The 15,116-nt window shown below is 35.8% G+C and overlaps 1 long non-coding RNA gene across 5 annotated transcripts in view; it reads right to left on the bottom strand.

Annotated features, from left to right (window-relative positions):
* Positions 1-7,989, bottom strand: part of LOC149572613 (uncharacterized) — a 43,598-nt gene extending 35,609 nt beyond the window's left edge. Inside the window, exons 1-3 of one of the 5 annotated variants that reach the window (XR_016359239.1) lie at positions 7,666-7,989; positions 7,198-7,293; positions 6,785-7,045 (exon numbers count right to left, since the gene is read on the bottom strand). This is a non-coding gene — a long non-coding RNA (uncharacterized LOC149572613). Of the gene's footprint in view, positions 1-6,784; positions 7,046-7,197; positions 7,560-7,605 lie in introns of those variants that run through there. The other 4 variants (XR_016359233.1, XR_016359236.1, XR_016359235.1 and 1 more) reach the window with 4 other exon arrangements.
* Between the last annotated feature and the right edge of the window lie 7,127 nt (positions 7,990-15,116).

Genomic DNA, 15,116 nt, shown 5'->3' with positions numbered 1-15,116 from the left:
AACATCACACAAAACAATATCAAATAAACCTTTAAACATACAACAAATAAAGAGATTAAAAATGCTTAACATAACTAACACCTCAAAAGTTGAAACACACTTCACAAAAAAATTGCAACATAAACTACAAGTAATTAAAAGTTCAAATATATAAGCACATCAACCCCAACCCGCACAGAGTTCAAAATTAACAAAATTAAAATTACATTTTACACACTGACTTTTCATTTCTATTAATCAACAGAACTTGTAAATTCAAATACACTCTTGATGATGCGAGAAGCATCCCTAAATCAAAAAAACATTCTCTTTCCACAATATCTCATGCGATATAGAAAGGAATTTAATTGCAGACGTCCTAACTCGTAGAGCGTCTGAAAAGAGAACGTCTAAAAAGAGAATTATTAGGTGAATAATTATAGGGCGATAAAAAGTAATAATAAACTCAATGTGTGTGAAATTTATTTTTATTTTAATACAAGTGAAGGTGAAATAACATAATATATACAAACTTTGTTGAAACACATTCTTCACATATGCACAGCGACGACTGGGATTCAAATACCAACAGCTAAACTGAAAACATCTTTCCAAACAAACAACCTTAAAATCAAAAACTAAAAGGTAAGCTTGTATACAATATAAAAGCATATAACTGCAACAACAATTGACATACTCTACACTATGCACAGAATTGGCAAAGATTTATATATGATACACTAGCTGAAATGCCAATTGCCTCTGGTACGTTGAATAGTAAATAGAGAAGGAACCGCTACTAAACAAAAATAGTAAATAATAGAAACAAAAACAATGCTACAAACAAAGATGGGTAAAACTTACACCAGGATGAACAAAGCAGGAGAAAACATGTAAGTTTACATCAAGAAGAAAATAAAAAATACTACTTATAGATTTCAATGGCTGGCTGTTTGACATTATATACTTAAGCTTGACAATGTTGAAACCCATATAGAACGGAAACCAAACAGTGTCTCAAACAGATGAGAATTTAAGCTTCAAGACCCAGATAGAACAAAAACCAAACCATTTTGCAAATAGGTGAGGTTTCAAGCTTTAAAAACCAGTTAAAATGTGAAGGGGGGAAAAGTCATCAGATCTAAGATTCTCATGAAAGTCACTTTAATATGCTCTCTACTGTTTCAGTGGGCAGTTGAGAACACACATTGAGTTATTAGATAATTAATATAATAGCTCTCTAGATTATACCCAAGAATAATAACATTCATATACAGAAACCGTTTTTGGAGAGTTTTTCATCAACTACAGAGCAGATTAGGACAAGGGTTTTTTAAGAAAAGAAGCCAAATTCCAGTGAGTGTGATGAGCTTATATTGTGATAGAGCTTCCATATAAATGTCAAAATATCATTTTCTCATTCAAAGAGTAGGGGATGCAGTCACATAAAGATCTGCAGAAAATCCTACATAGAAGGTAGCATTAAATTTAAAAAAAAATTAATGATGATCTTCATAAGGTCTACTGAAATAACCCCGACAGGATTATTGCTTCTTAAACACCAAAATACTAAAACTTCAAGGGTTAGACATTTCGTCAAACACTTGGTTGACAAGCTGTGATACCACTGAAAGACCTTCTAAAGTAACCCTTGCTAATTAAATCGCACTTTTACTAAATATTTGAATCTGTGCTATTCTGTTCTTGAAGGAAAAATAACCACGACAAAACACATAGAATAGGCAGGCTATAATATCTTCTCCAGAGACTTCTAGAACATTTTCGATCTTATCTCTTAAGTGACTTTATTAAATATTTTATGATCCAAGTCACTTTATTAAATTAATTAAATATAAAGTTATCTTTTAATATTTATTTATTTGATAACTTTATAAGTAATTAACTTAATATCATTTATTTATTTAATTAAAATAATTAATTAGTCGTCCTTATAAAATATTCATTATTTTGGACAACCAGATTAATTAAATTAATTAAATCAAACTGTCACCAAAAATGGGGACATGACAGTCCGCCCTTCCCGAAATTGCTTGTCCCCAAGCAATGGCTGAACCATAAACCAATCAGTATGCCTGGATCCCAAATGTAAATCTGTATATCATCCCAATCCTCATCATACTCTCGTGGAGAAATCATCAATACCAGTAGCTGAAAAACTGTACTCAACATCCAAACAACTGACAATTCTGATGAAATCATCTGAAAACCAACTGTAGATGTCGGTAGAAGAAACCATTTTGCGGAACTCAAGCCAACTGAAACATCAACTCTATCAAAACTCAAGCCCCTGTCAAAAAGACACCTGCACCCAACTGCATTGTAGATATGACAACAGCCATAGGTACTTGAATCATTGCCATCAAATCCAATCTCTGAAAAACTGCTCCGGGTGTGTCGATGCTGCAGGCTGAGTAACTTGCTACTACCAATTTTATTTTCAAAAGATGGTGCCAATTTATTCCCTAATGGATGGTAAGAAACTGGAGCCAATCTACATTTGCGTGAAATAAAATCTTCTATCTCTGTATCAAAAGAAAAATGATGAGCGTACCCTACCGTATAATGCCGGTAAGATCCTCCAAATTCTGCTGCTAGCTCATCATCACTGAACTAGTGATCAACATATGGCTCCAATTTCTGACTCTGAGTAACTGTAAGTTGGATAGGTCCCTGTGCACTCTGCTCAACTAACCCCTCCTCGAGATCCCTGTGAGGTAGCATAGTAGAAAGGACCCCTATAATATTCTCAACCAATCTACAAATAACACTAGTATCTTGGATGAGAACACCTTCTGTCACCTTATGTGAGTCCAAATGAACACATGCACTATCCAGCAAATACTCCATGAACGGTTCAGTGCAGTAAAAATTATATGAGGAAACATTAACATACTTCCCTTTACACCACAACTGATCCTCCTGTAAGGGTGGCATACTCAACTGTACCACACTATCAACTATCTGAGAAGAATCAATTGGGAAACTTGACTCTACCAGTATCCCGAACTCATTAGAACCAGCTACTACCAAATCCTGAATATGTGTGTCAGCCTCAACAATATGCTCCTTAGTAGCAACTGCGGAAGTGTACTTACCATCATCCACCTTAATAGTCAAATGAACTGGGTCTGGGGTTGGTTTTGACCGCAAATGCTCCAACTCCACGGTCACCTCTTTTAACTGAAGTTGCGACTTTTGTAGATTTCGCTGTGTGTCCTCTAATGCCTCAGTAGTCGCTATGAGCTCCTGGGAAAGCTCACTCACCTCCTCTTCACGATCCAAGAGTGCCTCATAAGCTGTACTTCCCCACTCAACCAAGTGATCACGGTCGGCTACCAATCGTAAATAATCCTGCTTCAAAATCCGGACAGCTTCACTCAAGGCATGAATCTCTGCCAAAGAAAAATAACCACCGCTGGACTCATCTATCATAGAAGTACCCCAACCAGTGACGGCCAACAACTGACGAGCAGTATCAAAATGCTCACAAGCGATAACAATGTCTTGCTCACTAACTTTTAACTGGCTAGTCACATGATGGCTCTGGCTGAACTGTCTCCTACAAGCCTCTTCTGGTGCTTTGTCTATAGGGGTATCCTCCAGGTTACTGATTTCTAGAATACTATCATCCATATCTCGCGAATCCCCTCCAAAACTCATATCCTCATCCAGAGTGTCAAAATCTGTAGTACTGCTGTTAAACTCTCCTGTACCCAAAGAATTTGTCAAGGAAGCTGAATCTTCAAAACTGTTCACTTCATTCTCCCGGATGTCATCAAGGCCAAAACGATCCTGGGACTCATCTGTACATGCTTCCAAATATGAAAAATCTTCAACACCTTCTAGCAGGAACGGTCGTCTGCATATATAAACCAAACCCAATACCAGTGTATAAAAACCAATACCAACATCGGACAAGCTGCTGGCACAAGGAAGGACAACACCGTGTATTCTGCTAATCAAATCCATGATAGCACTCAAACAAACATTGCTACTATTAAGTGTTAAAGATCTCCAGTTAACTGAATCCCAAATGCTACTGAAACATTCTCGAGTCCATATCTGTGAACAAGGGACAGCCGGTAACTCAAGCAAACTCCTTACCTGAGTAATGTGACCAACTGGCTCTACAAACCTGTCTGACCTTGTCCCATCAAATGTAGAAAGCTGAGTGTCAGACGTGCCAGATGAAACTAATCTTAGCTCCATGCCATGCTCATTCTCATGTCTTTCCCAGTCCTGTAATGCCAATGGAGTATTTACCAAAGTTGCTCGATTGTCCTCAAGCTCACGAGAAAGCTTGAAAGCTTTCTCCTCCTTCCTCCTCAAGGCATCTGAATAGTCTTTGGTAAGGCTAAGAAGATGGTCACGGTCTGATAGAAGATGTAAATAGCTTGACTTCATGGTTCCCATTCCTTCACTAATTGCCTGTAAGTCAAACCAAGAAGATTTTGCCTGAACTCCCTTATGTCTTCCTTGTGACTGAATCATTCGGATGTGCTCTTCTATCATCTCCCGCATCCTGTCATGATGAGATAAAGAAGTCACAACACTATCTTCGCTCACCTTCAGCTGTCTGGACCAATCATGTGAAGTACTACCAGTTTCATTCTCATGTGACAAAGCATCTAACTGAGCTTGGTACTCTCTCTCAGCAAAATCATGGATACTCAGTGTTTGCTCATCTCTACCTAGTATCTTACCATCAACATCCTTATCATCATCTGAACTCACTTCACTGTAGTCATTGACTGTCGGAACCAAACCACCCTGAGTCTCTGAGACATCGCCCTTGGGACACCTGTATACAACTGTCTCAACTTGAGTATCAAGTTGATAGTTACTATCCATCAGCGTAATATCCTTCACCACTTCTTCCTGTGACCGAACTAAAACCTCTGACCGGTTGCACACTTGTTTCTCGAACTCCTCATTAAGGTTCCTAGTAACATCGCCCACTGTATTAGTTAGTGCTTTGTGAGAAGATTTTCTGAATCGAAAACCAGTTGACTTATTCACCTTAGCTGGGTCGGACAGCCTGTCAATCATACGGTGGTGCCTAACCAACAGTTCAGACATGTTATGTCTGATTTTTCTGAGCTCATCCTGAATGTCTGAATAGTCCTCCTTTCCACACTTCTGACTCTGCATACTGTGTCTATTAATGGTCCAAGATTGTGTCCTTGGAGACTTTGTGTTGTACCTGCCCATCTTGGTTGAAGTAGAGTGCTGATCACTCATGTAATTTGGTTCTCACCCCACAGGATGGCAAGAAAACCGCTCTGATACCATTGAAATAACCCCGACAGGATTATTGCTTCTTAAACACCAAAATACTAAAACTTCAAGGGTTAGACATTTCGTCAAACACTTGGTTGACAAGCTGTGATACCACTGAAATAACCCCGACAGGATTATTGCTTCTTAAACACCAAAATACTAAAACTTCAAGGGTTAGACATTTCGTCAAACACTTGGTTGACAAGCTGTGATACCACTGAAAGACCTTCTAAAGTAACCCTTGCTAATTAAATCGCACTTTTACTAAATATTTGAATCTGTGCTATTCTGTTCTTGAAGGAAAAATAACCACGACAAAACACATAGAATAGGCAGGCTATAATATCTTCTCCAGAGACTTCTAGAACATTTTCGATCTTATCTCTTAAGTGACTTTATTAAATATTTTATGATCCAAGTCACTTTATTAAATTAATTAAATATAAAGTTATCTTTTAATATTTATTTATTTGATAACTTTATAAGTAATTAACTTAATATCATTTATTTAATTAATTAAAATAATTAATTAGTCGTCCTTATAAAATATTCATTATTTTGGACAACCAGATTAATTAAATTAATTAAATCGAACTGTCACCAAAAATGGGGACATGACATCTACATCATTTCAATGGCTATGTAAAAATTTGCTGTGCCAAGATACAAAATCACACACTGTTAGAGCTTATAAAGAGACGAAACAATTTACAAGTGAGTTGATGATTTCAGACAAACTATTTCATTTCAAGTGTATCTGGCAATGGGATACCAAAGCAGATAACTACAACAATGCCATACAGACTGCAAATGCCACAATGCTGATTGTTGTCTGAAATATGCGATGAAATATTATCTATGTGCTAACTGAGTCTTATGCAATCACAAACTTCTTTCTTTTGATTATACATGAACTTGACAATTTAAAACAACTCGACTTGACCCCATCAGTTAAATGCATTTCATAAGTATTCTTTGCTCTAAAGTAATATGTACATTCTACATTGCACAAGAACATAAAGGCTTTACATGGAATTTAAATATACTCTTAAGATGAATCCTACAATCCAGGACTTGAATCTATGCAAGCAATCAAAATTAATATTGTAGTTCTAGTTTAATAGACATGAGGACACATTACATTGCAGACATGGAAAATTAAGCAGCATTCAGTCACCACAGGTTTGAAACCCAAATCCATATTTGAAGTAGTTGAACATAAAGTTTCATAAAAGAATTATGGGATCAAGAATGATCATGTTTGCAATTCTTCTCACAAACATCAAACAAAATATGTTCACAATTCTTCTCTACAGAACAGGGGTAGCCATGGTTGATGGTAATGAAAACGAAACATTAAGATGCAAATGATGCAAATCTTGAAAGGGGAGTAATTACCACATAATCATATTTTAACATTGATAATTCTATAATTCACACACATACACACACATGTATAAAAGCCTTCACAGCATGCGGATGAGGCTAAAACCTAGGCAAGCAATGAAAAACTGTCTCTATGAGTCTATACTAAAAACAGTCACAATAACATTTAAACAACACCTTATTTTTCTTTGTCAAACAAAATAAAAACAACACCCTGCATCAACTCCTTAATCTGCATACGACATGATTCCTTTTTACATTGTGACTCTCCTACATTGTGCCTTGAGCTACCTCAGAAGTTAGGCCCTTATCCTTAAGCAAACCCACATGGAAATAGAACTATGGCTGCCTATTCTCTGTGTATTTGTGCTAAATTGCTCTAGCTCAACCAAGACAACTATCAAATAACCTTGTGCTAGATTGCTAGTGTGTGTATGGGCTTGAAAACCGAATGGAAAGATGATTTTGCAATCTATCAAATAACATGCTAAGAGTCTTATGTTCTAAAAACAAACTTGCATGGGATCATACCTGAGACTGACACATCTTCAAACAAAGTTGCTGAGCTTCAATGTAGAATTCTTCTTTTTATTGAAACGATCTACGCTGATTCTCATCCTGTTCAGACTGTATAATAATTAACAGGGGAAGCCCAAAATGGGTGAGAACTGTAAACTGTGAATCAAACCATATCAGACAAACTCAATGCCGCTTAATGCAAAAAAAAACAAAACAAGCTCAGACATTAAATCCCTCTCCGAAAGAAAACACTAATAAAAGTTCAGAAAATATGAAAGGAAAAAAACGAGCTCACAATAAAATTTGAATTACTTTCAAAGCAAAAGAAGATTAAAACCCCGGTGGATGACAAAAAAACAAGCTCAGACATTAAATCACTCTCTCAACAATGGAAAACTCAAAACAAAAATCGAAATATACCTTCAAACCCTCAGCGGATGGAACCCCACAGAAAACTTGAGAAAACAAGAGCCACATTACCTTATTATATAGGCTGTGAAACACAAAGCCGTTGTAGGGCTAGGCAGTCTTGAAGCCCACGAAACCAACACAGAATTAAAACCGTAAAAAGCATAAACAACCATTGTTTTTTCTTCACAGAACCGTTGCAGCCAGACTTGAAACCCACGAAACTAAAACCATAAATAGCAACAGTAACAACAAGATATTAAAAGCATAAACGAGCAGTATTTTAACTTTAGCGAACCGTTGCAGCCAGACCTGAAGCCCACGAAACTAAAACAATAAGAAAGTGTTTTTTTCTTTACAGAGGCGTAAAGAGTACAGTCGACATATTCAAATATTGCCATTACACTAAGAAGGGCTTTCACATTATCAAAAGAAAGACTGAAGGGTTTTCAAAAATTATACTAGCACTTGTACCCCAAAGGTTCAAGAGTCACGCTAATTTTTGATGTCAATATCTCGATTCTGGTTTAATAACTAAATTCGTTATTTATTTACAACTTGTTGAAGCTTAAGTAAATAATTTATTTTCATGAATTTGCATTATTTATAGGCAATAACATTAACAAAGACATAAGAACATTCTAAGAATTTCATAGCGAAGATAGAATAATAGAAATACACTAGGTTTTAGATTTATACACCAGTTTGGTTAATCTATGCAAAGATGTTCTATACAAGTTTCAAAAAAATTTAGAATGTATGTCGGAGTGCACCAGAATCTCTCTTGTTGAAGTATTCATAATACCTATCTTATTTTTTGATCAAGGAGACAATATTTTTCTATAGCCCGAAATGTCATGCCAAGTTGTATTTCCTCTATTTCATCGTCCAATAGGCTCGTAATGTTGGAGACTTTATAAAATTCATCCAGCAACAATTTTCTAGAAATGACACAAATTCTAACATCCGATCAAGTGATTCTAAATATTAAATTTAATATTTGAATGCCCTTTTGATATATAGAATATTTAGACATTTATGAATATTAAAATAATTAATTTCCTTAAGCTTGTCCAATTAACCCATGGAAGATTAAAATGGGTTAGTGAATTTTACCAAAATCCAATGTTTGTCGAAAGCGGACATGACAAGTCCTATGTCCCAAAATTGCTTTTCCTCAAGCAATTGCAAACATATAACTCTAAATTTCTAATTCCAAACTGAGGTCATAGCAAGCTGCATTTTGAAACATGAGGAACACAATGCAAAACTAGAAGCTTAGATTGTTGTGTGACAATGCCATGAGTCCAACAATAAGATCAATGAAACATGAGTTATTGGATGGGAAACCTTTTGCTACATTCTTCCCAATACTAAACTGCTTCCTCAACTTATCAAATGTAATTTTAGCCACTATCTGTCCTAGCACCTTGGGAACTCTCTGAGTGGTGGCCAAATGAATATGATGTAATTATCTCCCAAACATAAACAATTTACCCATTCCATTAGTTGTTAGTTGGTGTGTGTTATACTTCCCTTTTTTCCCCATATAACATTGTTCTTTTCACAATCTGTTGTCCCAATTGTACGCATACACCAACACTTGACAATTGGTACCATAAACTATGAAACTAAGTAATGTGCCACAAATCTGATTCTTACAATCAGCTCAATGGTTCTGTTATAATGACCAAGACATCATTCCCAACAACAATGCACAAATCAAAAATAACTACCTCTTATACTTTTGAGTTCTTGAGTTGCATTAGACTGTAAACAATACTAATCATTTCAAACTTCACCTCAACATGAGGGATTTTAAATAAAACTTTAGGATCAAATTTTAAAATGGTATAGCTAATTAGCTAGTAACTTTATGTAACAATAAATACTCTACCCAATTCTGAAAATTAAATCTGCAAAAATAATTTATTTGGATGGAAGCCTATGCACTCTTTGGGTCCATCCACTAGCATATACTAATCACCTAAAAAAAATCACCATAACAGTGGAAATCATATACAAACTCTATTTTCTCATGTTAGAAAACTTATTGATATGCTTGATTATTCTCCTTTTTAATTCTTTCTAATTCTTCCCTTACTTGCGATGGAGCACCCCCTCATTGCTATAAACAAATAGACTCCTTTTCTTGTTGCAACTAATTGTGAGAAATCTAAAATAATAAATACTTGAAACAAATTGATTACCTTCTCATACTTGGAAAGATCTTCTTTTTATTCCATCCACCCATGAAACAAATACTTTCTTTGTCACTTTGGCTATTGGTGCTACTGCTTATGAAAATCCCTTAACAAATATTCCCTATTGGCTATAAAGTCTAAAGAATCTACTCCACAAGTTTATAATGGCTTGAGTGAGTCTCAATAATAGTGGAGATCTTCCACTATCATCATCAAGTAGATAAACTTCCTCATAACAGGTTAATCTGTAGGTGTTCATAGCCTTCAAACCATCGGTTGTTTTATCCTCTTGCATGTCTTGAGAACTGGTGATTTTGCCCAAGTATGTGGGCATAATTCTCCCATTTATTTTCCTGATATAAATCAATTTCCAACACTATGGCATGTTGGAATCCTCTATCTAGTGGTGGTCTTATAGATAAATTATTGAAGATTGTTCTATATTTATTTGGAAGCTTCTAAATATCAAATGAAGCCTATATTGCTTCCACTATTGAAAATTAGAATCAAAATAATGGTGACAACAGATCACAAAAAGATAACTTTAAATATTCATATAGATCTAGCTGCACACAATGTGTTACAATTTCTCTCTATTTATAGAGAGCTCTCAATGCCTCTATACTAGCAAAGATCTTTGGATTGTTGACTGAAACAAATAGTTAACTATCTTCCATCCATGTGGGTGGAGAGAAGCCAAGGAAGAAATAGTCTACCCAATTGTGTTGACGGTACTGATTGTTTTAATCAACCGTTGGCTAGAGAATAGGGAATGTGCATAGCAAATCTTCTTAGTCAACAATAATCATTGAATTGAACAACAATTCAGTTGTAGCATGAGGTGGAGATATTTATTATTCCAACACCATCCCCTAATTTCTACCACTAGAGACTATATATGTGGGAGAAATTAGAGAAGAAATTCAAATAGAATAGGTCCCAGCATTGAGCCTTGTTAGGTACCCATTTTACAACATTAAAAATTAAGTTCCCCTTCTCAATATCAATTTGTTCCTTATGTCATTATGTTGTGGGTTTTTAACCGGTTGACCCATAACCATTTGGAATTTGCTCCAACTAATGCAATTGATTTTCTTTTTGGATTTCTCATCCAAACAAGTGGTTTTGGCTTACCACAAACCTTTTAAAAAAAAATTAGGTTTTGCACCCAAACAAGTGGTTTTAGCTTACCACAAATTCTTTGAAAAATACTTTAGGATCTTTCACCCAAACAAGTGGTTTTGATTTACCACAAACTCTTCAAGACTTTAAGGTTTTTCACCTAAACAAATGGTTTTGGATTACCACAAATCCTTCAAGACTTTTAGGTTTTTCACTTAAATAAATGGTTTGGGCTGACCACGAACCCTTAGAAACTTCACAAAACCATTGATCCAACGATGGGGAAACTAAATATAAACTTTTCTCATGCACAATAATATTGAGTCCATATGAAAAAAAAATCCATCTACCGAGTCACATGAGTACCCAGTCGTTGTGCTCGCTAGTTCTATAGAAATATTTTTCAGATACATGGTTCATCAATATGTAAAAACTTTTGAGGTGTTGGGTACAACCGATAATGCACCTCTTTCTACAACCATCACTATTTGATCTTCATAGGTTCTATTCATTGTAGAGAGCTCACTTTCCATATCCAACAAGATACAAGAGTTTGAAAAAACTCTTGCTCTGAACCTCAACAACAACACACATTTCAAAGCATCTACACTTCTCTACCACATGGGAGAGATCTAATACAATAATTCTAAACCCATTTTCATATTATGGGCACGTGGGACTGACCTACAAAACTCTTTAGACATTGATTATTGCATAACTACCTTACAAAAAACCCTCATGAAATGAATTGACTACAGAAAAGAATGATCAACACCCCCGCTTAGGTAATCCAGTCTACACAAACTAGTCTACGAAAGACCCAAGGTAAAATTTCATACATCCTTAGCAATTTGTTGATGTGAGTTTTGTATCACTTACATAACATATTAGTAATTGGATATTCGATACAGAGTATCAAACATACAATTCCTCTCTTGAAAAGTTATTGCTCATGGGATATGAGAATAACACCAATGTTCCTTACTCTTGTGGATACTCGCTCAGTTTTATCGATGTGATTTTCTAGTAATCACGTAGGCGGCCTTACGCTATTTATTCAAGGATGACTTGGGCTTTGGTGGAATGAAGGTGATGGTGGTTCAGTTTGTGAAATGTGCGGGTGACAGATAATGTTGATGGTGGTGGTGATGAAGGATGTGTCTGCCAGTGATGATGTTGATGGGAAAGTGATGGTTGTGGAAGGTGAATGGATGTGCTATGATAATTAACTTGCTCCTCTAACTTGCTTCTCTAAGCTTCGACTACCCAGCTACTCACTATTCTACTCCTACTCCTATGAATGGAAGGTTAGCAAATGGACTGGGATTGAACCTAATGAGAGTTGACCAATGGCCTCACTTCCATAGGTGCAATGATTCAAAGGAATAATAAACTAGCTTACCACACAAAGCTTCCCAACCAGCCGCTAGGATGCTAGTGGTCTAGTATTGATCTCTATCAAACATTTACCAATGCTACCATAAAACTATCCATCTACTTCAACTTCACTTAAACAACTTAAACAACTTGAAATGAAATCTAAGTGGAAGTAGAAAACATGCAATAACACCCAATGTTCTTAATCAACATGCACATCGCAACAATGAAGAAGAGAGCAATTTTGGTATTATCTTCGCAACAATTTCTCATACAACTTTACAAATGAGAGCAAATGGCCTTATATAGGGGCCAAAAATACAACAAACGGTAGAGATCAAAACAGATCAACGATCCAGATTGGATCCTCAAAACCCTAATTAGGGTTGCCACCCCGTCGGCCAATGAGAAGATGCCACCTCATCAATGGAGCAATGAAAAAAGTGCAAAAAGTGGCAACCAATGAGAAGGCACCAAAATGGTGGCCAATCAGAAATAGACATGTGTCATATCCTAGAAGAAAGAGAAATTGCCACTTGGGCTTACATCAAATGATCTTCTAATATAAAACTTCTCTTTTCTTTCATTTTCTTAGCTAAGGCAATGAATTTAGCTAGCCTTTTGTTAACTTCTTCCATAGGAGGACAAGATGTGTGCTTCGCCCTGAGTTCCACTGACTTCACCACGTTGCTTGCTGCTTGTAGCATCTTTTCATGATCCTTCTCATATTCATTCGCAAATCCAATAAAAGCATTGAGAGAGGAAAGGGTGCCCAAATGCTTCTTCTTGATAGCAACCTTTCCTAACTCACCCAACCTCAATCCAAAATTTGTCTCATTGACATCCTCTTCTCCGATATCTTCAAAATCAAGGGTTGCTCCATTGTCGCTCATCATGGTCATAATGGAAGTGTTCATGCTTGGGCTATGATGTGCAACTGCCTTTTGTATATATTTTTATTGTACTGCCATTGGTATCGGTTATTCGCCTCATTTTAAAGACGAAGGGTGTTTTGGGCATCATATCCTCTTTGTCTTTCTTAGTGTTTGTCTGCTTGGGATTCTTACTTGCACTAACATCCTCCATGCTCGTCGCAATATTACAAGATGATAGAGTGGTGGACTAGAAGGCAAGTAGAACCAAGGGAAGCAATCCTTAGACTAGAACGAAAGAGAGAAATCCGCTTAAAGACCCCTTTCAACTCTAAATGATTTGAAATTACCTTTACCAATAGCCAAGGGGGATTGTCCTTTCTTTAGTCTATCCTTCATCCATATCATGTCCACTGTATCAATATTGGTGTCAGTTATTATCTTCATTTTCGAGAAGAAGGGCATTTTGGGCATCATATCCTCTTTGTCTTTCTTATTCTTGTCCGCTTGGGATTCTTACTTGCACTAACATCCTCCATGCTCGTCACCTTATTATGGGATGGTAGAGTGGTGGACCAGAAGGCAAGTAGAACCAAGGGAAGCAATCCTAAGACTAGAATGAAAGAAGGATGTTAGTTTAAGGACCCCTTGCAACTCTAGATGATGAAAATTCACCTTAACCAATAATCTTACAACGACTTTTCCGAATTAGGACTTGACCTTAAGAACTTCAAATCCCTTGCAAATCAGAAATTTATCATGCAATTCACCTCCAAATAAAATTACCCAACCAAGGGCAAAAATTGTAGCCTCTTGCAAAAATCCAAATTTTATCTCCCACAAAATTCGGCTCCCACAAATTTTGCCAAGCAAGAAGAATGCAAATCTACTCTTGCAAAATCGCCTACACCTTGAGAAGGAGAAGTGAGAAGTGAGGAGGAAATGGGAGAGAGGCCTCCTCTTATACCCAACTTTCTTACTCTCTCCAAGCTAGCCGACTTGGACCCTGGGAGAAAGAAAAAATAATAATTAATGCAAAATTATGACCCAAAATTAAATACTTAGCTAAAATTAATTTTGCCATGATAAAAATTAATTTTTTAAATTGCCAATTAGTTTGAATTTGTAAAAAGAAATTAAACAATGCCTTGGAGATGTTAAATATTTTTATTTAATGAGGATTTAATAATTAATACATCATTAAAATTGGATTTTGGCTAACCAAAAGCCATTTTTCAATATTAAATTACTAATTTCATTAAAGGTTAAAAAGTTTTCAAGGCAATTTAATCCATTTAAAGCCAAATTTTGTAATTTTATTTCAAATCGATTTAACTAAGCAATTTTAGCATTTTAACACATAAAATTATTTCTCTAGAGCCTAAAAATCGATTTTGCAATTTGACTTCACCATCACAAAAATTAATTTTCTTCACCAAAAAATAATTAAGACTTTCCAAAAGACCAAATTTATCAAAAATTTCATTTTTTGAAAATTATCCAAATTTACACAATTATATCCAAATTTTCAAAAGAAATTTTCTAAGTACAAAATTTACAATTTTATCCTACCAAGTTGGAATTAACTTTGAAATTTGCTCCGCCTATGGATAGAAATTGATGGCTTTGGAAAATCAAGTTGAAACTGGGTGAAAATAAGCTAAGTCTCTCTCGTTGGCCTGAAAGTGTCCAAGGCTAAAAAATCTCAAAAAATCAAAATTGTTGGACAATCCAAAAAATTGCCAAGGCAAAAAAAAAAGGGGGTCCCCAAAGAATTTGGGGCGATGGTGTGAGAACCTCACAACATCTAGCATCAACCCAAAGAAATGTTCCTAAACATTTCAAGAAATAAGTAACTTAGAACAAAAATCTTAGGATGGCCTATCTGAAAATCTACTTAAGGGCGAGCACTCAACAAGGGAAAGAACTCTCAAGTTGAACCTAAGCA

The sequence above is a fragment of the Cupressus sempervirens genome, chromosome 2 (assembly GCF_028749045.1).
Source record: "Cupressus sempervirens isolate cs-2001-9-10 chromosome 2, ASM2874904v1, whole genome shotgun sequence".
Classification (NCBI taxonomy): domain Eukaryota; kingdom Viridiplantae; phylum Streptophyta; class Pinopsida; order Cupressales; family Cupressaceae; genus Cupressus; species Cupressus sempervirens.
The sequence above is the reverse complement of the archived record's forward strand: the minus strand, read 5'-3'. Positions and strand labels throughout refer to the sequence as shown.